This window comes from Zootoca vivipara, chromosome 16, assembly GCF_963506605.1.
Source record: "Zootoca vivipara chromosome 16, rZooViv1.1, whole genome shotgun sequence".
NCBI lineage: Eukaryota > Metazoa > Chordata > Lepidosauria > Squamata > Lacertidae > Zootoca > Zootoca vivipara.
The window spans coordinates 22,465,076-22,486,349 of record NC_083291.1 but is presented as its reverse complement, the minus strand read 5'-3'; the positions used below and the strand labels follow the sequence as shown (position 1 = coordinate 22,486,349).

General features: G+C 45.1%; 1 protein-coding gene across 3 annotated transcripts in view; it reads right to left on the bottom strand.

Moving 5' to 3' along the window:
* The window catches only part of CORO2A (coronin 2A), a 62,347-nt gene that overhangs the window by 27,366 nt on the left and 13,707 nt on the right, over positions 1–21,274 (bottom strand). Inside the window, exon 1 of one of the 3 annotated variants that reach the window (XM_060269064.1) lies at positions 674–3,397. The exons of 1 other annotated variant lie outside the window; for it this stretch is intronic. The gene's annotated coding sequence lies outside the window, so the exon portion shown is untranslated. Of the gene's footprint in view, positions 1–673; positions 3,398–21,274 lie in introns of those variants that run through there. One more of the 3 variants, XM_035097498.2, reaches the window with a different exon arrangement.

Sequence of the window (21,274 nt, the reverse complement as noted above, 5' to 3'; positions counted from 1 at the left end):
ATTTGAGACAAGTGCATTGCCGATTAGTCTTCAAAACTGCCAAGAGGTTATGCTAAGGTTGCCTTTCCATTCCTTCCTTCACTGCTCTCCCTTTACTGGCTCCCTCACACTTAAAAAAATAAATAAACTGTAAGCTCCTCAGGGCAGAGACCTGTCTTTCTGGCTTGTGTTGCTCCAGGCCAGTACAACGTGTGATCCATCAAGTCAAACCCAGTCCACAACCAGAGCAATAAACTTCCTGGGTTTGCTTTTGCTGCGTACCTTAGAGGGCAAGTTATTAGGCTATTGGCAAGTCATAATACATAGCTGAGAGGGTTGGCGGTGAGAGCAGGAATTGTCTGGCTTGCCCAAGTGCTTTTTAAACCAAATGATGTGCAGAATTCACCATGGTGGTGGGGGGAATAAACAATATCACCTGCTAATGACTGCAGATCAAGCTGTTCCTCAAGGCACAAGAGCAGGCCAAGCAGGATTTTTTTTCAGCCATATACTGTGAGCGGGCAACTTGCCCTGCTCTTTCAGCCTCAGGCAGGGAGCAAAACTAGGAAGCTTGAACATTGCGCCAGAGGGCTGCCTCTATGACCGGTGGACCACAAATTGTGTAAGCCGGTATTACATTGTACGGCACTAAATGCATAAATAATGAAAACATTTTTTTTTCTAAACCACTTACCTTTCATTCATTTGCAATCTGTTTCCAACAAATTAAGCCTTTCGAGGAGACCCGGCAAGTTATTGTTCTGTCGCTTGCGTGAAAATAAATTTTTAAAAAAGGCTGGCAGATTTTTGTTTGTTTCCGTTAACGGCAAGAAAACGAAGGGAAAGAACCAGGGGAAGAGGTAAGTTCGGCAACCCATGCGGACTCCACACGTCTGCCCTCAGCCTGAGCCATCAGGTGTGTGCATGGAGCAAACAAAACAATGAAATTGGAACCTGAAACCTTGTCCGGTTGGGCGTGGCCATAGTTGCCTCCCTGCCAGTCAGGTGAATCAGCTCTGTGTACAGTCTCTGCATGTTTACCTGTGACCTCGGGGTATCAGTTACCTACCCTCAGTCTGTTTGGTTAACCCGCTTGAGGGCACCCACCAAAGCTCAAGTATAATGCTCAAGGGCTTCCACAAACACAGATTTCTGCTCAGAGGCACACATTGGCCTAACCAGTTTCCTGTATGTTGCAGGTTCCGATTTTCTTTGTTTTCTCTTCCGTTTTTATTTCCCTTTTCCGATACCGCCAAAGGCAGAAGCAGAATTAAAGCTCCCGTAATGCAGGGCGCTGTGGGTTAAACCACTGAGCCTAGGGCTTGCTGATCAGAAGATCAGCGGTTCGAATCCCTGTGACGGAGTGAGCTCCCGTTGCTTGGTCCCAGCTCCTGCCAACCTAGCAGTTCGAAAGCACATCAAAGTGCAAGTAGATAAATAGGGACCACTCCGGCGGGAAGGTAAACGGTGTTTCCATGTGCTGCTCTGGTTTGCCAGAAGTGGCTTTGTCATGCTGGCCACATGACCTGGAAGCTATAGGCCGGCTCCCTCGGCCAATAATGCGAGATGAGCGCGCAACCCCAGAGTCGGTCACGACTGGACCTAATAGTCAGGGGTCCCTTTACCCTTTACCTTTTAATGCAGGGGTGGGGAACTTTATTTCACCCTGGGGGCCATATTCCCTTATGGATCATAGCTGTCAAGTTTTCCCTTTTCTCGCGAGGAAGCCTATTCAGCATAAGGGAATTTCTCTTTTTCAAAAAGGGAGAACTTGACAGCTATGTTATGGATAGCCAAGCCAGGGGCTGGCAGGTCATGAGGCCAAAGTGGCAAAATAAATAAATAAATAAAATATCATACCACTCAGGGTCACAAGTTGGGCCATTGCAGGGGGTTGGACTAGATGATCCTCGTGGTCCCTTCCATACAATTCCATGATACCACTTCACTACTTCCACAAAGACTCATGGGAGCTGTAGTTTGTTAAGGGTGCTTGGAGTTATTAGGCCGCCCCTTAAACAGCAATTTCCGCAGTGGTTTAACAGATGACCTTTATTTTCCAAAAGCTCTTCAGCTCTGTGAAGGGGTTAGGGGTCTCATAACAACTCTCGGCACCCTTAACAAACCACAACTCCCAGGATTCTTTGCCATGACTCAAGTGGTAAGATCCTGCAGCATGGGCTCAAGTGGTAAGATCCTGCAGCTGCCCCCCCTAGAAGCAAAAAAATTAATGTATTTTACAGACCATAACCAGCACTTTTCCCCTCCAAAAACTGAAGTGGAAAGGGCTTTGCTTTAGCAAGAGCAGCTAAGTCTCCACTTGCTGGGGGGGGGAACGGGACACAGCAGTAACAAAAACACATCAAATAAATAAAGCAAAGTGGCTACCAGTAGTTAAGCAGTTAAGACAATGGAGCATATATCCCCAGGCAAGATTCGATAGCTGACCATTTCACCCTATTGTTCTTAAGTGGGAGTTGTTAATGAGCATTCAGGAGCATTAAGAGTTCTATTGGCGATTTAATGAGGGTGCAGACTTACGGTAGAGGATTCAATTTGACTAAGGTGGCTCTGCAAGGCTAAAAAGAAGTGAATAAGAAAGGGGGGAGGCTGTAGCTTTGACAGACACAGTGATGTTTATAAAAAGCATTGGTGTTCCAGTCTGCCCCTCCTCCTGCATCTGTATACTGTAAATCAGGGGTGGCCACCTCCCAAGAGACTCTGATCTACTCAGAGTTTAAAACTGGGGGTGATCTACCCCCTTTTGGGGGGTTCAGGTCAAAGCTGCTGAGTTTTTTTTAAAGGAAGGGAAGCCCTGTATTTTGGGGTTTAGGTCAAACTTGTTGAGCTTCTTTCAGGAGGGAGGGAGGCCCATTTTTGTTTAGGGCTTCAGGTCATAGTTCAACTTTTTTGAGGGAGGAGGAAAATTTTGGGTGAGCTTTTTTTAGGGGTGCCAGTGACCTACCAGTGATGTACCACAGACATCCAGTGATCTACTGGTAGATCACAATCTACCTGCTGGACGTGCCTGCTGTAAATCAAGCAGAGAGAAAGCTGCTTACAAGTTCCAGCATCACAGCGTCATCCAGAGACACCCACAAATATGAGTTATCCCTCTCTCTATTTCTTCCTTCCTTCCTTCCCTCCCTCTTCCATCCTTAATAAAATACGGGGGGGGGGCAGATAAGCCCCACATAGAAAGCCCATCAACATGGGGGGATGACTCTTTCAAATACGGTATTTACCAGTAATTTGGGGGGGGGGGAAGAGAGGCACCTAGGCCTCTAGGAGTTGGCTGCTATGCCTAGGAGTAGGACAATTCAAGAAAGCAGAACGATGCATATGGTATGGTAATATATCAATAGAATCATAGAATTGTAGTCGGAAGGGACCACAAGGGTCATCTAGTCCAACCCGCTGCAATGCAGGATTTTTTTCCTAAGGTGGGGCTTGAACCATGGTTGAAATATTATGCTGATATGCAGCAACGCCTCGGAGCCGTCGTGGCTGCGGCCGTGTCTTGCCTCGCCCTCGCCCACCCAGCCACCCCCTCTCGCCTGCCCGACCCTCCCATCCTCTCCAGCCAAGCAGGGTAGCCGCCAACGCTGCCAGCCCCAGAAGCACAAGGTGGCCGCTGCTGCCGCCGCCACGATGTCATCAGGCCCGCTGGCCCTTTAGCCCCGCCCACTTCATGACCCCTCCCCTTCCGTGCCTTGGCCCCGCCCCTGAACGACCATGGCTTGCCCCCCCCCCTAGTTTTGATCCTGGCTACGCCCCTGTCCTGCAGTGCAGACAAGGCCTTACTTTCAAGGGGGGTGGGAAGCATGTGAACATTATTGTGACCTGCATGCCCCTTTCTAACCTGCTGCCACAGCCATGGCTCATTTTTTTCCTCATGAATATTAAAGATTTCCAGAAGGATCAGGTGTCGCTGCCTTACACCGAGTCAAACTATTGATCCTTGTAGCTCAGTGTTGCATACACCAGCCCTCCCCAATCTGGCACCCTCCAAATGTTTTCAACTCCCATCAGCACTAACCAGCATGGCCAACAGTTAGGGATGATGGGAGTTGGAGAGGGCAGCAGGTTGGGGAATGTTGCTATAGAGTAGACTGAGTGGCAGCCAACTCTCCAAGGTTTCAGAAAGCCTTACCTGGAGAGGTTAGGGCTTGAACCTGGCGCCTTTTGTGTGCAAATAAGGCACTGAACCGCTGAGCTACTATGAGGCCTTCCCTCATAGATCACTGCTGGAAAGTTTGGTCTAACATATTATTATTATTATTTATTAAATTTATATACTGCCCTATACACCGGGGGTCTCAGCGCGGTTCACATAATAAAATCAAGATATAAAACCACAAAATACCTAATAAAAATAAAATCAACCCAGTAGCCTACAAAAAACACATTTTAAAAGGGCATCGGATGCTTTTGAATTATGGTGCTGGAGGAGACTCCTGAGAGTCCCATGGACTGCTAGAAGATCAAACCTATCCATTCTTAAGGAAATCAGCCCTGAGTGCTCCCTGGAAGGACAGATCGTGAAGCTGAGGCTCCAATACTTTGGCCACCTCATGAGAAGAGAAGAATCCTTGGAAAAGACCCTGATGTTGGGAAAGATTGAGGGCACTAGGAGAAGGGGACGACAGAGGACAAGATGGTTGGACAGTGTTCTCGAAGCTACGAACATGAGTTTGACAAAACTGCGGGAGGCAGTGGAAAACAGGAGTGCCTGGCGTGCTATGGTCCATGTGGTCACGAAGAGTCGGACACGACTAAACGACTAAACAACAACAACAACAACAACAACAACAACAGGATGTAAAGACCTGGTTAAAAGACCTGGTTAAAAAGGAACGTTTTTGCCTGGCACCTAAAGGTGTATAATGTGAAGATGGGGAGCCACTGCAGAGAAGGCCTATTCTCATGTTGCCACCCTCCAGAACTCTAGAGGAGGAGGCACACAAAGGAGGGCTTCAGAAGATGATCTCAGGGTCCGGGTAGGTTCATATGGAAAGAGGAGGTCCTTGAGCCATTTAAGGCTTTATAGGTCAAAACCAGCAGTTTGAATTGGGCCCGGAAACTAATTGGTAGCTACTGCAGTCGCACCAGGATTGGTGCAATATGTTCAAGCCGTCTTGCTCAGGTGAGCAACCTGGCCGCTCAGCCCTACATATAACGTATTGCGGTAATCTAACCTTGAGGTTACATTGCCATTAGACTCTTCTCACAGACAGACACAGATCTTCCTTACACAGTTACTAACCTAGGATGATGCAAGCCTCTGCTGGCAAGCATTTCCAGAAAGATGCTGACTTTGTAGTCAGTGCGCATTTGCTGAACAGGGCGTTTTACGCACGGTCAGCAAGCCGGCTCTCTCCTTTCTGGAGAGGGCTGGCGGCTGTCCTGTCCTAACACACAGGGAGTCTCGCAGAACCGCCATCCAGTCCAGACACTGTACTTATTCTCAGTTACTTCCCAACAGCTTGCTATTACTTTCTCTTCCCAGTGTCTTGCCTTCCTTTGAAAGGGCATATGAACTGTCAGCGTTCATCACTGCATTTTGTATGAGAAACATATAAGCTGTCAGAAAGTTCACCTGAGACCCAAATACAGCAGATTTTGTGGTTTAATCGTAGAATTGTAGAGTTGGAAGGGACCCTGAGGATCATCTAGTCCAACCCCCTTGCAATGCAGGAATATGCAGCTACTTCATCTGGGGATTGAACCTGCAACCTTGGCGTTATCAGCACGACGTGATCTTATCCCACTGAGCTATCCAGGCTATCGATATTAATCCTCATCTCGTCCTTTCAACTGCTTCCTACCATGCAGGGACAACAGCAAACACCAATAACTGAATCATCTTTGTTTCCTGTTAGGTACAAATTTGCAGCGGGGAAACAGCTCCCCTATGACAATGCTGGCTGTTGCAACCACTGCTCTAGAGGAAATCCATTGAAAGAATGGCATGATTCACCATTACTTAACAGAGACTGATTCCACTAGCTGACAAATGCCCCCTGCTGGTCAATATCACTGTGCACAAAAATAATCCCCTTCAAAAAGTACCGTAATATTTTACAAGTTTCTGCGTCCCGAGGAGAGCTTTTCAAAGGTCAATATTTGCTTATTTGTTTGAATAAGTGAACCATGGTGCCTTAAAGTGGCTCCTATAACCAAGCCATTATGTGCAAAGGCAGAACAGGCAATAAGCACAGATGTACCGACAAACAAGGGACGCGGGTGGCGCTGTAGTCTAAACCACAGAGCCTAGGGCTTGCCGATCAGAAGGTCGGCGGTTCGAATCCCCGCAACGGGGGTGAGCTCCTATTGCTCGGTCCCAGCTCCTGCCCACCTAGCAGTTCAAAAAACATGTCAAAGTGCAAGTAGATAAATAGGTACCACTCCAGCGGGAAGGTAAACAGTGTTTCCATGCGCTGCTCTGGTTTGCCAGAAGCAGCTTAGTCATGCTGGCCACATGACCCGGAAGCTGTCTGCGGACAAATGCCGGCTCCCTCGGCCTATAGAGCGAGATGAGAGTGCAACCTCAGAGTTGTCCACGACTCGACCTAACGGTCAAGGGTACCCTTACCTTTACCGACACAGTGCCTGTAGTGCAAAGCGGCATTGGATGCAACACAAAGACTGGACCCCTAGAGCTCCAAAATGTCTAACACTACCCTTAATTTATCTTCCTAATGTCAAGCTGTCTCTTGCAATGCTTATTGCCAAAGGTGTTTAGCCCCGGTGTCTTGCAAGAGATAATGACACACTGAGTCCAGGACAGTGTTTTCGGACTACAATTCCCATCATCCCTGACTACTGGTCCTGCTAGCTAGGGATGATGGGAGTCGTAGTCCAAAAACAACTGGCGACCCATGCTATAAAGTGCCTAGAGAATGGAGACTGTTCTGCATAACAGAATAGCATGGTCATTATCACAATTTGTGTTTTTGCATCTGTGCGAGAAGCAACTGAAAATAAGTACAAATTTCCTAAACCTGTTAATGGGCTGAAAAAACAGTTGCGTCCAGGAGCAGTCAGCCAAACTATCTTTGGATAGCACAGCATGGAAGCAAAAGCCTCTCCTGTTGTTTGAACCCAACTACTGCTATTCAGTAGCGAATGTCTGAACATTGAGGTTCAGCTGAACTATTGGGGGCAGTAGTCAAAGATAAAGTTATCCTCCTCTATGAATGTGTCTAATCACTCTAATGCACTTTTAAACTATCTAAGCCAGTGACCATCACTGCAAGTTGTGAGAGCAGATTCCATAAATTAATTCTGTGTTGTATGAAGAAGCCATTTCTGGTCCGGCTGGAATCTGCTGCCAATCAACTTCATGAAGTTCTCGTATTATATGGCAGAGGGAATAAATTTCATCTCTATCCACGGTCTCCCTTGGGAGGTTGTGAACTCTCCTTCCTTGGAGGTTTTGAAGCAGAGGTTGGATGGCCATCTGTCATGGATGCTTTACCTGAGTTTCGTGCATTGCAGGGGGTTGGACTAGATGACCCTTGGGTCCCTACCAACTCTACAGTTCCATGATTCACCACAGCGTTTGCAACCTTATCAACCTCTACAAGGCCTTCAACTAATATCAGCTAAAACATACTTGGCATGCACCATGAGAACAAACTTTTAGGAAGCAGCATTTTCTCACAAACTGAGATGAACGAACCCCAGTTAAAGAACAAAAAGTAACACATTATAACACTATGAAGCAGTTTTGCTAAAAGAACAGCAGGCAGTTAAAACAAAACAAAAAAACTTCACACCACAAAAAAAATCTAATTTTGAAAAGCAGGGAGCAGTGCCCACTGACTACAACAAATCTGAGATCAGCTATTTTATTTATTCTTTTGTTGTGTATAATTGTTTGTATCATACCCACTGTGTTAATATTGTTCTCACAAGTTTTGCTTTAGTAAAAAGATAAGTAAGAGAGCTAGAGACAAACTCCTTGTGATCAGAGAATTTGTAACCACAGAGGTACAAGAAGCCATTTGCTAGAACCATCATTTCAAGGGTGAACTTTTAAGCTTCTGGAGACAGTGGCTAAGAGAAATTGGGACCCGTGCAGAGCAGCTCCTGGCAAGAGGGGCTGAGAACCCGGCTTCCCTCATCCCAGCATTCTAGATCTTCTACAGAAAATAAATAATAATAAAATTTAAGAGAAGTAAGGTCAAGGAAAGTAATAGAACCACTCTATTATGCCTTGGTCAGATCACACCTGTCCAGTTCTGAGTGCCACCAGTTAAGAAGAATATTGGCAAGCTGGAATGTGTGCAGAGGAAGACGACCAACATGATCAAGAGTCTGGAAACCAAGCCTTATTTATGTGGAACGGTTGAAGGAGCTTGGTATGAAGGCAGCCCTGTTTAGGGAAGCTTTTAATGTTTAATGGATTATTTTATTTTAATGTTCTGTTGGAAGCCGCCCAGAGTGGCTGGGAAAACCCAGCCAGATGGGGGGGGGGTATAAATATATTATTATTATTATTATTATTATTATTATTATTATTATTATTATGTTTAGCCTGGGAAAGAGGAGACTGACAGGAGATATAAAATAAAAAAATTCCTTCAGTAGCACCTTAAAGACCAACTAAATTTTTATTTTGATATGAGCTTTCATGTGCATGCACACTTCATCAGATACACTGAAACAGAAGCCACCAGACCCTTATGTATATTCAGAGGGTGGTGGTGGTGGGAATTGGTGATGGGCTGATAGGAGTGGTAAACCTGTTGATGACTGTTAACGACTGTTAATGACTGCAATTGGTCTTGCAAGGGAAAAGCAAGGGCTGAGGTGCTAAGGAAAGCTTGATCATGAGATAAGAATCCTATGTCTCTGTTCATTCCAGGTGGCTCCATGGTTTTAAGCTTGCTAATGAGTTGCAATTCAGCAACTTCTCTTTCCAGTCTGTTTCTGAATTTTTTCTGTAATAAAACAGCTGCTTTGAGATCTTGTATAGAATGTCCTGGGAGATTGAATTGTTCTCCTACTGGTTTCTCTGTCTTGTGGTTCCTGATGTCAGATTTGTGTCCATTTATCCTTTGGCATAGGGTTTGGCCTGTTTGTCCAATATAGAGGTATTCAGTGTATCTGATGAAGTGTGCATGCACACGAAAGCTCATACCAAAATAAAAACTTAGTTGGTCTTTAAGGTGCTACTGAAGGAATTTTTTTATTTTGTTTCGACTCAGACCAACACGGCTACCTACCTGTGACAGGAGATATGATAGCCACCTTCAAATATCTATACGGGTGTCACTTGGAAGATGGAACAAGCTTGTTTTCTCCTGCTCTGGAAAGTAGGACTTGAACCAAAGGCTTCAAGTTACAAGAAAGGAGATGCCGACTAAACATCAGGAAGAACTTTCTGACAGTGTGAGCTGTTTGTCAGTGGAACGGACTCCTTCGGAAGGTGGTGGACTCTCCTTCCTTGGAGGTTTTTCAAGCAGAGGTTGGATGGCCCCCTGTCATGGATGCTTCAGCTGAGATTCCTGCATTTTGGGGGGTTGGGACAAGATGGCCCTTGGGGTCCCTTCCAACTCTACAATTCTCTGATTCTAAAAAACCACAACAATGACGTCGCTCCCCTCCCTTAGACTGGTTACTTGAGGACCAGTGGGACATAAGATACCTTCATGTACGCTAAGATGGTATCAGAGTAGAATTGAATACAACTCTTTGCCATTATATGCATGTGCCGCACCTGAAGCGTTGGCTTAGCATCCCGCATTTCGGCATAAACATGACACTAGCAGCTTGGTACCGCAGGCTCCTGCGGCTTTACTCCTTTAGGGGCTGCATTACCTAACAAATTGCCAGACACTTGCCATCTGCTCCTTCCATTCACATCATGACACACTACACTGGAGGAGGCTGTGCCTAAAGGAAGGCTCCTATTGTGTGAAAAGAGAAGCAGCAGCTATAGGACATCTCATTCTGCCACAATTAAAAAAAACAACCCACCTCTGAGGTACCGCTTTTAAACTTCAAAACACAAACAATAAAACAAAAGCCCAACTGACCAATGTATGGTGTGTGACTATTATTTCTAAGCAGTTAAGTGAAATCTTATACTAAGCATGGGGTGTATTAGGGGAGAGGTAGTACCTCTGGTGGGGGACACATTGTGCTCCTTCTGGGGTAGTTTGTCCACCTTTGGTCCCCACTCGGCACTCAGTTCTCAGCTGTGGCTCCTAGAAGCTGTCACGATGAGACAGCAGACACACCGCAGGAAATGACTTTGACCGGCTAGCTAAAGCAGGTGAGGGAAGCGGATAGGTCTCAAACCCTCGGTGAGTTAGGGGCTTCCCCTGGATGCAAAGACAGGCTCGGGCAGATTGAGCAGATGAGACTAAAAGTGGGTCCAACAGTCAAGAAGGCGGTTTCTGCACGTGCCACAGAGGGAAGTGAGAGGCAGGTGGGGCATGTCAACCTGGGAAGGTAGCCCACCTCGGAGAAGGAAAACTCTGTTCCTAAACCTCCATTGCCTTGCAGAAAAGGCTCAGGAGCAAATCCTGTACAAATCTGGAGCGGAGTCCCTAAGACGGTTGGATGGCTCCTTGTATGCCTCCTTCCAGCAACTCCTGCAGCGAAGCTGGTGCCAAACATTTTGCTCTGCTTTCCTTTGGGCCATATCAGTGAGGCCAAGAGCCAAGAGGAGAGTCTTGTTGCCTGGGCAGCCCAGGACCTCCATACATGCTGCCCAGGCTTTCGCCCCAGGAAGGTCACTTTGGTGCTGCTATCGGAGTGGTTTGACTTCACCCCCGGAGGCTCACTCCATTGTCTCTCAAGACAGATGGATGCCAACATACTAAGCGTGCATGCCAAAGGCACAAGTCTCTTTGCTTTTAAAAAAAATATTTAAAATACAGCTATGTTGACTACATTGCTATCATTGTTATATGATACCACCCACCCCAGTCATTTAGTCAAATGGTGACCATGGACAGGGGAGAGTGGCCTTGACTTGCCCCAGCAAGTGGTAATCTGAATGAAGGTCTTCTCAATTTAAAACACTACTGTACTAGGTTGGGTACGAAAGGTAAGATCGGTCAAGAAATGGTCTGCTTTGATAGCCCCCCTTCAAAATTTAGGAGATGAGCTTTCCCCTCGTAGGCTCTTTTTGTTACATTCCTAACTCTGAAGGAAACTAACTCTCCAAGGAAAAGGGAACACAGCTCTGTGCTCCAAAAAGATAACTTGCAGAGCTTTCCTTGGGAACTTTTGGGTAGACAAAAATCTAGTGTTCGAAAACCAGAGAGATTGTAAAACAATGTTAAAAGAAGATGGAGATTAGGGAAAATCAGGCTAACTTCATATCCCCACTGACCACATTCCAACTGCAAGACTGTTTCAATGTGTCTGTGATCCAAATCTACTGTATCATAGCTATCAGAAAGGACATAAGGTTTTAGAGTGCTGTTGCAATTAATTTCTAACTATCCCGACTCAGTGGCCGGGATCTGTCTTCTCAACAGGGTTGGGAGGGGAACGGCTAGAAAACTGAAGGAAAGCGGTTCTGGGCAATCAATCCCTTAACAGCTAAGGATCAATCTAAGACCGGAGCTCATCTGACTCCTTGTGTGCAGTTGTCAAATACGTAAGTTGGCAGAGCCAGAAACTGAAGCGGTTGGAGCTATAGATGTGATTCTAGGTTACATTTGCCCTATACATTAAAACCAATGGGTCTCCAGCTATTTTGGGGGTCTTCAGTTCCCATCACCTTTGACCACTGGTCTGGTTACTAGTGATGATGGGAGTTGTAGTCCAAAAACAACAACAACAACAACAACAACAACAACAACAACAACAACAACAACAACAACAACAACAACAACAACAACAACAACAGGGAAGCCAAGTTTGGGAAATTTATCACAGTATCACACCACTTTAAACTGCCATGACTTCCTCCAAGGAATCCTGGGGACTGTGGTTCGTGAAGGGTGCTGTGAGCTGTAATTTCCCCTCACAAGAGCTACAATTCCAAAAGTTCCCTGGGAAGAGATTGTTAAACTGCTCTGGGAACTGTAGCTCCCTGGGGGGAATAGAGGCTCCCTGACAACTCTCAGCAGCAAACTGCAGTTCCCAGAATTCTTTGAGGAAAGCTATGACAGGTATGGTACTGCTTTAAATGTTTGGTGTAGAATGGAGCAAAAGGTTTATCAGCAAATGGCCCCCAGGTGTACTATTTACTCTGCATTACGGCAGCATCTCTCATAAAAAGGAGAGGAGAAATGTACTTCAGCATCTAACAGAGCTTTTCCTCAGAGGGAAAGAATAAATCACTTGTAGATCTTCAGTGCATGGCTGTTAGGAACAGACAAGCTGGTCCCTCTGGCAAAAATCCATAGCACTCCTAGCCCCACAGATGGCAAAGAGTGCTTTCATTTGGATTCCTGCCCTGAAAGGATTACAGAAGAGGAAGAAGTCTCATTTGGCAGGGAGTCAGCCCAGTAGGCAAGACTGGAAATCAAATTCTGCCACTTTCGGTTGGATCACTTGACTGGGCGTTTCAACCCCCCTCCCAATTCCCCCCCCCTTTCTATACCGCTTTATATTTTAAAGAAAACAGCCTCGAAGCAGTTGACAACGAATTAAAACATCGAATAAAACAATCCAGAATAAAGCATTACTGAAGAAAGTCAAAATTGTTGTTTTTATTTTGATTATATATTTTGTGATTTTATATTTTGATTTTGTTCTGTGAACTGCCCTGAGACCTCCAGGTATAGGGCGGTATATAAATTCAATAAATAATAATAATAAAATACATTCAAAGCAACATAATCAACAGGAAACTAAAATAGTTATAGGTAGGTAGCCGTGTTGGTCTGACGTAGTCGAAACAAAATAAAAAAATTCCTTCCAGCAGCAAGCACCTTAAAGACCAACTAAGTTTTTATTTTGGAATTTTGCTTTGGTATTTATATTTGGTATTTTATTTTGATACCAAAATAAAAACTTAGTTGGTTTTTAAGGTGCTGCTGGGAGGAAACTAAAATATTATCTTAAAGGTTTCTAAATAAAACATTACAAAGGAGCTCAACTACAGAATGCACATTTAACACATAAAAGTTGACAAAAAAATTTTTTTTATCTTAAACACTTCAAAAGAAACCATTCCCAAAAGAAGTCCAATAGAAAATGCACATTTAAAACAACATAAATAACCAGAGATTAAAATGTTATCTCAAGCATAGACCGTATCTGTGGCTGTTGTTGCCAATCCTGCCAATGGTGGTTTATGGTTAGTGGCGGCTATGGAACCTCAGGCACAATTACCTGGGTCTGCACTAAGAGGCAGCCAAGATGCCAATCTTATGTACAATGTGAATACGGCTTACGTTTTCTAGTCGGTTTGGAGCTTTGATGGGTTCTTGCACAAAGACCTCTTTAATAATAATAATAATAATAATAATAATAATAATAATAATAATAATTTCACAGTGTGTGGTTAATACCACCAGGAAGTGATCCTGCCAACAGAGACAGATGCCAGGTCATCTCTCATTGCTGTTACGAAGGTCTGCCTGCCTCCATCCTTAGGCAAAACGCACAGGCTCTTGGGTAAGTGGGAAACAGGAATGGAGGGAACACGGACTGAGTCAGTAGCAAGGCTAGTGCACAATTGATGGCTCAATGAGGGGCACAGGTAGGAAGGGAAGGTGACAGATGCAGCTGATTGCTTTTTTATTATTATTTGCAAGTGGAATGATGAGTCTGGAGGTCGAGGATGCTCCCAGACGCTCAAAAATCCACACAATGAGAGCTGCTCTCATGACCTTAGAAGGGACCCCCGACTCCCACTTCTGCCACTCCTGCCTTGCCGATATTTGCAACGTCATCATTTTCACTTCCCAGCCAGAGGCTTCCTCTTCAATTAAACCTCTCTCTCTCTCTCTTTTTCTTTCTTACTTACTTAAAGCATGCCTGTGCTGGCTGCTCTCTACCAGCCTTTTGCTTGAATTTAGTATTAGTATCCAGGCCAGGCCGTCATCCAAAGTGAGCTCAGAACAGTTTATTTGCATGGGAACTGAGCCATCGCCCAGAGCAGCCGGCTCCCCTCAAGGTGCTTTCGGACAACAAGTTCCATCATCCCTGGGGAAAACGGCTGTGCTGGGAGGAGCCGATGGGAGCTGTAGCCCAACAACATCAAGGTTGCAGATCTGCAATGGTAGCCCAACAGAGGCGTCCCAGTTCAGGTCCCAATTTTGGGGTGGGAGAGATTTCATCTGAAGAAGATGCAGAATTCAGCAACTGCAAAAAGCTCCTCCTTGAGCATCTTTAAGGCTTGTAAATTAGCAACGAATGCTAAGAGCATCAGCCTTGCAAGGAAGAACACACAGACACTTTATGACAAAGGGGTTTATTCACGCTGGCAGCCATGAGAGCAACATAAATAGCCATTGTCTCAGCTCTGGCCTGCGTTAAAACTGCAACTACTATGGGGCAACACTTGGTGTGTTTTTTTCCAGCCCTGCCTCTCCAGCTCCCTATAATCTGTCCCCTTTCCCTCTATCCCTTCACATTTCTGGTCCAGCAGTTCTCAAACTGAAATCCCATAATTTTCCACACAAATGTCCTGGTGGGTTTTGGGGTGTGGGGGGTTCTTTTTAAACCCACTTTTGGTGTGCTATAGCCCCCTCCAGACAGCAGTAATGTGGTAGTGCTGGGGAAGCAAAACAATTAATAAGGTAGCAGAACATTCAAGGATTTCTGTACTTGGCCTTGAACATATTGATTTTTTCCTGATAGAGATAAAAGCTGTTTTGACCAGTGTCAGATTTTCAAATAAGCTAACCACAACCCTGACTGTGGGCCTGTGATTAACATAACACAGTGCTGGTACCGTCAAACTTGTAAGTTCTCAGGGAGAATTTAGTAAAAAGGCTCTTCTCGGTGGCCTGGCCTAGGGTCCAGGATATGGTGCCAGAATTTTGTTATGATACTTGTGCTGAAGAAAAAACATTTTGATGGTTTGGTTTTCTTCACATAATCCAGAATATAATCCTTTAATCCAGAAGCACACCCATCATATTAGAAAGGCAAGGCTAAGGTTATTAATATATGAGTTATGTATGTGTTTTGAATTGTAGAACAAAACAAAAATATTATTAAGTGGCCTGGAGAGAATCTCACACACCCCTTAAGTTTTCCAGTGGTCCGGTCAGAATGTGCAGTAATAGTGGGAAATGAAAATGAACCATGGGAGGAATGGAAGGGAAGTCAATGATTGATATATATCAGGCATCACCAGCCTCGGCCCTCCAGATGTTTTGGACTACAATTCCCATCTTCCCTGACCACTGGTCCTGTTAGCTAGGGATCATGGGAGTTGTAGGCCAAAACATCTGGAGGGCCGCAGTTTGGGGATGCCTGGTATAATTTTCAAGTCGTCCACGGGAACAGAAGTTTCAGAATCACTGCTCAAACCTAACAAAGGGAACCTAGGACAAGGCTCTCTAGAAGAAGAGGGCAGGCAATACACATTAGCCACATTGTTTTCCAGTGGCTTGGGTGATCAACAGCAAGGAGCCAGTTTAGCCCCCCGCCCCAATGGTGTGAGAGAGTGCACTCTTCAATTGACCCATTGTCATGACCCTCCGACAGCTATGGTGGCTCATTTAGTGGAAGTAACATATTTAGTGTTAACCCTAGATGTGTATGCTTGACACTGACTGACCAAACTAAGCCTCTAAATGAGCCCCCACAGCCGTTAAGAGGGCTGTGAAAACTTGTGCCCTGGGCTTTTCAAACTCGTCTACCCATGTACTATCTGAAACCCAAGAGGCGCATTGGTTGCCAGATGTAAAATATTATTTTCAGCTCTCCTACCCCACCACCAGTATGTTGTGCTGAGGGCAAGAAGAGTTGTGGAAAAGATTGGAAACCTCCAGTCCTCTCCCCTTCATACCTGCCAAGTTCCTGCCTGAAAAATAAGGGACTGGACCGGAAGTAGCAGACCGGAAGTAGCGCTGCCGCCATTTTGGAACTGGGCGGAGCATGCTCAGAAGTGACTTTTGATGCTGCTCTGCCCTGTTCCAAAATGGCCACCGCACCAGAAGTTGCGCTGCAGCCATTTTGGAACTGGGCAGAGCAGCATCAAAAGTCGCTTCTGAGTATGCTCCGCCCAGTTCCAAAATGGCCGTCGCACCAGAATAAACCGGGAAAACCCAAAAAAATCCGTTTTTTCGGCTGGGAACAGCTGGAAAAACGGGGGTTTCCCGGGGAATACGGGAGACTTGGCAGCTATGCTCCCCTTACATCTGTGGGACTTTAGCTGCTATGTACTTAAGGATACTTTACAGTCATACCTCGGTTTAAGTACGCCTCGGTTTGAGTATTTTCAGTTTAAGTACTCCGCGGACCTGTCTGGAACGGATTAATCCACTTTCCATTATTTTCAATGGGAAAGTTCACTTCAGGTTAAGTTCGCTTCAGGTTAAGTACAGACTTCCGGAACCAATTGTGTTTGTAAACCGAGGTACCACTGTACTAGGCTAATGATGGCTTGCTAAATGGAAACTCATGGTTAGAGGATGGTCCCCCTCCACTCAACAGGTAATCTATTTGCAGAGGTTTGGGTCCTTTGAAGTGTTTTTGGGGAGGGTGTAATTAATTTGAATGGGGAAAGAACCAGACACAGAATTAAGAGATTCATATTCACTGGAACATCTTTATGCTGCAGTTGCTCTCCTTGGTGGACCTGAAACAGAATTATTAGCAGCTGCATTATAGAAGTGCATTTGCCTCTGCTGTAATCTGATTATTTTGTTGCAAATTAGACGACGACTGTATTACAAAGCTCCTCCGTTAGCCTCTGGTGCTCGCTCACACAAAAGGAAACGGAAGCGTACAATGCTGCCCCTGGAACTTGTCGCTGTTTTCCGAAGTGAGGAGCGTGTTAGCAATGGTATCAAAAGGCTAGCTGGATTTCCTCCCAATTGCAACAGGCCTTGTTCATCTGCAGCTGAGAATATCTTTTTGCAAAAGTCACCTCCTTGGAGAGAAAACCTGCAGTGGTTCCAATTTATGAGTCATGTCGCTAACATTTTGAAATTTGGAGACGTTTCTGAGCGTGACTGCTTGACATCAGCCATCTTGCAGATGATAACGGCCAGCCTTCTTATTTTGCAACAAGCTATGGAGGCCTAGCAAACTCCCACTTGATCAAGTTGTGTCAGGAAAAGGCTCCCTGTGACCAGTTTCATGCTGTGTATTTGGAAAATGCACTGTAAGTCAATGATGATAGGGAGGTCCAATATCTGATCTCCTTTTTGAACCATGAAGACTGAACACTCATTGCAAAGGGAGAGAGAAGGTGGGGTGAAATCAGCACCAACACAACAAGAAAACAGCGAACTTGAAGCTGGCACTAAGGAGAGGTGGTTATTCCATTAAAGAAATCATTCATTAAAAACAGCAGGTTTCAGATAAAAATCTTCCTTGAGGGCAGGTGAGATTCAGCTGACATTCTCCTTCCAAGATCCTTTCTCTAGGTCTAAGAGGATGTTAAGAGAAAGGCTTGTACCCATATGCACCATACATTTAAAGCAGTATTATACCACCTGGGGACCCAGGTGGCGCTGTGGGTTAAACCACTGAGCCTAGGGCTTGCTGATCAGAAGGTCGGTGGTTCGAATCCCTGTGACGGGTTGAGCTCCCGTTGCTTGGTCCCAGCTCCTGCCAACCTAGCAGTTCGAAAGCACGTCAAAATGCAAGTAGATAAATAGGTACCGCTACAGCGGGAAGGTAAACGGCGTTTCCATGTGCTGCTCTGGTTTGCCAGAAGCGGCTTTGTCATGCTGGCCACATGACCTGGAAGCTATACGCCGGCTCCCTCGGCCAATAATGCGAGATGAGCGCGCAACTCCAGAGTCGGTCACGACTGGACCTAATGGTCAGGGGTCCCTTTACCTTTATACCACTTTCAACTGTCATGGCTTCCTGCAAAGAATCCCAAGAAGTCTAGTTTGTTAAAGTTGTTGCGGGTTAGGAAAACCCTGTTCCTTCCCCCGGAGCTACAATTCTCAAAGTTCCCTGACCACTCTGTGAGAATTGTAGCTCTGTGGGGAGAATAAGGGTTTTCCTAACAACTCTCACTCAGTTTACCCATCAGCACACGACTGACTGAATGAATGAGTGACTGACTCCCATGGGAAGCCCTGAGCTTGACCCGAAGCAAGCCAGGCGAAATTTTCACCTCTAGCAATTAATCTGTGATGATTCATTCACGCACACAAATCACCAAGTGATAAACATGTACGTACAAGCGAGTCTAATGAAGAAGAAGAGGAGGAGGAGGAGGAAGAGGAATTTAGTAATCCTCATTCGGAAGACTCTTGAGCACAACTATTATGGCAAACCAATTTGCATCCCGGAACAGAAAGAAATATGCACCAAATGTTTGGCCTTCCTTCTCCCTCCTGCTTAATTGCCCCCGATGCAGAACTCCTTAATGGACATGATCACATCATTCAATTAAAATGAAGCATCATCCTGACTTGCTCCAGTCTGGGCATGCTGCCCACTGAAAAGCCATTTGAAGATAAGCAATCATTCACTGTGCTTGACAGGGGCCTTAAGAAGTCAAGGAGAACACCAGACATTGTATGCCGGTTGCATGTTACTTTTCCTACTGTTGTTTTGTCCACCTCAGCCTTCGGAGGCTGCAAGCCTTGGCAAAACAAATATAGGGACAAGGAGCTGTTTTAACACCTTCCTCTCCTTCTTTGGGCATTGCCCCGCTCAAAAAACCCCACTCCACTCCCATTGATTTTCTGTTTCTTCATTTAACAAATTTGTATACCACTTTGCAAGACACACACACACACACACACAGAGAGAGAGAGAGAGAGAGAGAGAGAGAGAGAGAGAGAGAGAGAGAGAGAGAGAGAGAGAGATTCATGAAGTGGGTTAGAATCCCAGTGCCAAACATATAATAAAATACAATTTAAAGCCTCATAAAAACACCACAAAACAGTATCTCAAACACAAGAGTGCAAACATAAAACCAGCAGCATGGGACTAAACTATGAAAATAGGTTCAGATAACAATTCTGCAATTCAGATGAAATAGGTTGCTAAAAGTTGCAGGGAAGAGGTAAGTCTTCAGAGCATCTGAAACCCACAAAGGATGGGGCTTGTCTGATATCCTGTGGAACCCAGTGCTTTTTTTCTGGGTGTATTCAATATCAGAACCATTTCACCCCAAAGGTTAAAAGTGTGGCACCTAACTGTAACAACTTCATGGTGAGTACCGGCACCTTGCTTCTATATATAAAAAAAACAGTGCTCGAATCACATTCCACATCTGTGGGACAACTGCTTTAAAATGTACATAATTAATAACCAAAGGAAAAAAGAATATAAAAAAGTCTAGTCTGGTCAGGCCAGGAAACAGGAAGCCATACAAATTCAGGTATTCACCCCAGGGAGTGATCAGGTATTGCACAGGTAGACACAAAGCCTCTGGAATTTACAAAAGCACCATATATTTAAAGCAGTCTTATACCACTTCAGTGGTTATGGCTTCCTCAAAAGGATCCTGGGAACTGTAGTTTGTTAAGGGCACTGCTGAGAACTGTAGCTCTGTGAGGGGGTTACAACACTAAGCAACGAGCTACAGTTCCCAGGATTCGCATGACTGTTTAAAAGGCACAAGAATTCTGTGCATGCAGGTATCTGATGAAATGTGCATGCACACAAAAGCTCATACCAAAATAAAACTTAGTTGGTCTTTAAGGTGCTACTGAAGGAATTTTTTATTTAAATATATGGTTTGGGTGTGACCAATGATTGCCGTTAACTTTAAAGATCCTTGACAGGGCCTTGCCCCTCCCCCTCTGAAAAAGAGAAATAGTAGTATTAACGGGTTTCTGCTCCATCTTTAATAAAGGCTTTATCATTTAGTCATAGGCTGCTCTATCTCAAAAAGCAAAGTCAGAGGAGGAAAGGCAAATAGAGACTCTCGAAATTGACCACAAGTTGTGTGAAATCATCTCTGTTTATTAGAGTTGCTAAGGAGTCAGCCACAGGCTGGGCTCGGCACCCATCCCTGAGGAGAGCAGAGCTCTCAACCCTGCTTGTTGTTCACGGTGACGTATTCAAGGTGGACAGATTCCACAAGTTCTCACCAGTGAATTTATATTGTTTACCTTTGCAGTTCAATTCTCCCAGCAAAAACCTTTCAAAAACAAGAGCTATCCACTCCCACAGTCATTACACCATAAACCAAGCGATATTTACCACTGTGAAAATGACCGTTATTATCTGTATCAACTAGAGTCAGAGAGTACGCTTAATAAAAAGCCTCCCACATCATCAACACCCAACTTTTCTAGTGTAAAGGTGGAGTGGTTTCAACAGAGTCAGCTTAGCTGTGCCAGGTTTCCAACACCCTAGCAGAAGCCAAAGTTACATTTTCATGCCTGTAGAGCACCAAATCCTTCAACATTAGGGAGAGTCGGTTCAGACATTTTCGTCAAAACATGATTTGGCACTCCACAGATGAAACTCGAAGGACTCTTTGACTAACACGCTCCCTTCTCCCATGGCACACTGCAATTCCCTTAATCCCTTTCTGACTTTTGAGACAAACCACAGTTTACCATTTTGTCTAAACTGGCAAACTGTGGCTTGTGCTGACCATTGTATATTAGGACTGGGAGCCACAGTTTGATGCTGATTTCCAAGTTTCCTGGCTCAAACTGTAAGGCAGAAAGGAAGAATTTGCAGCAGGTAAGCCCAAGGATCATTCACCTACCTTTGGATTGTAATTAAAAGCTAATAAAAAAACATTATCCAAAAAAGGATCATTCACCTACCAGGTTGGTATTACATCTGAATACACTTGAAATGTACTCACATTACCACCTTTGAGCACTGTGAAGTCCCCCCTCCACCTTCATTTCACGGCTCTTTCCTCCCCAAGCTGCTCACACCAGCCTGGCTTCAGTTCATTTCTGTTTATGTCACAGGAGGAGGCACCAATAGGCAGAGGTGTCTATCCTTTTGCAAAGGTGTTCAACACCTTGTCTAGAGATAAATGCCTTAAGGACTCCAGCTGGTGTGAAGCTGGTTTGAGAAACAACCCATAACAAAGTACAGGATACGAGCTCAACTCATTTTACCCCTTTTATCAAAATTTACACCCTTGCAAGTTTCACATGAAGATCACTATACAAACACACACACAACTGGGCAGCTTGGGTGTGTAGACTCCGGCCCCCGGTTTTGAAGCAGGGGTGAATATGGCGCCTCATAACAT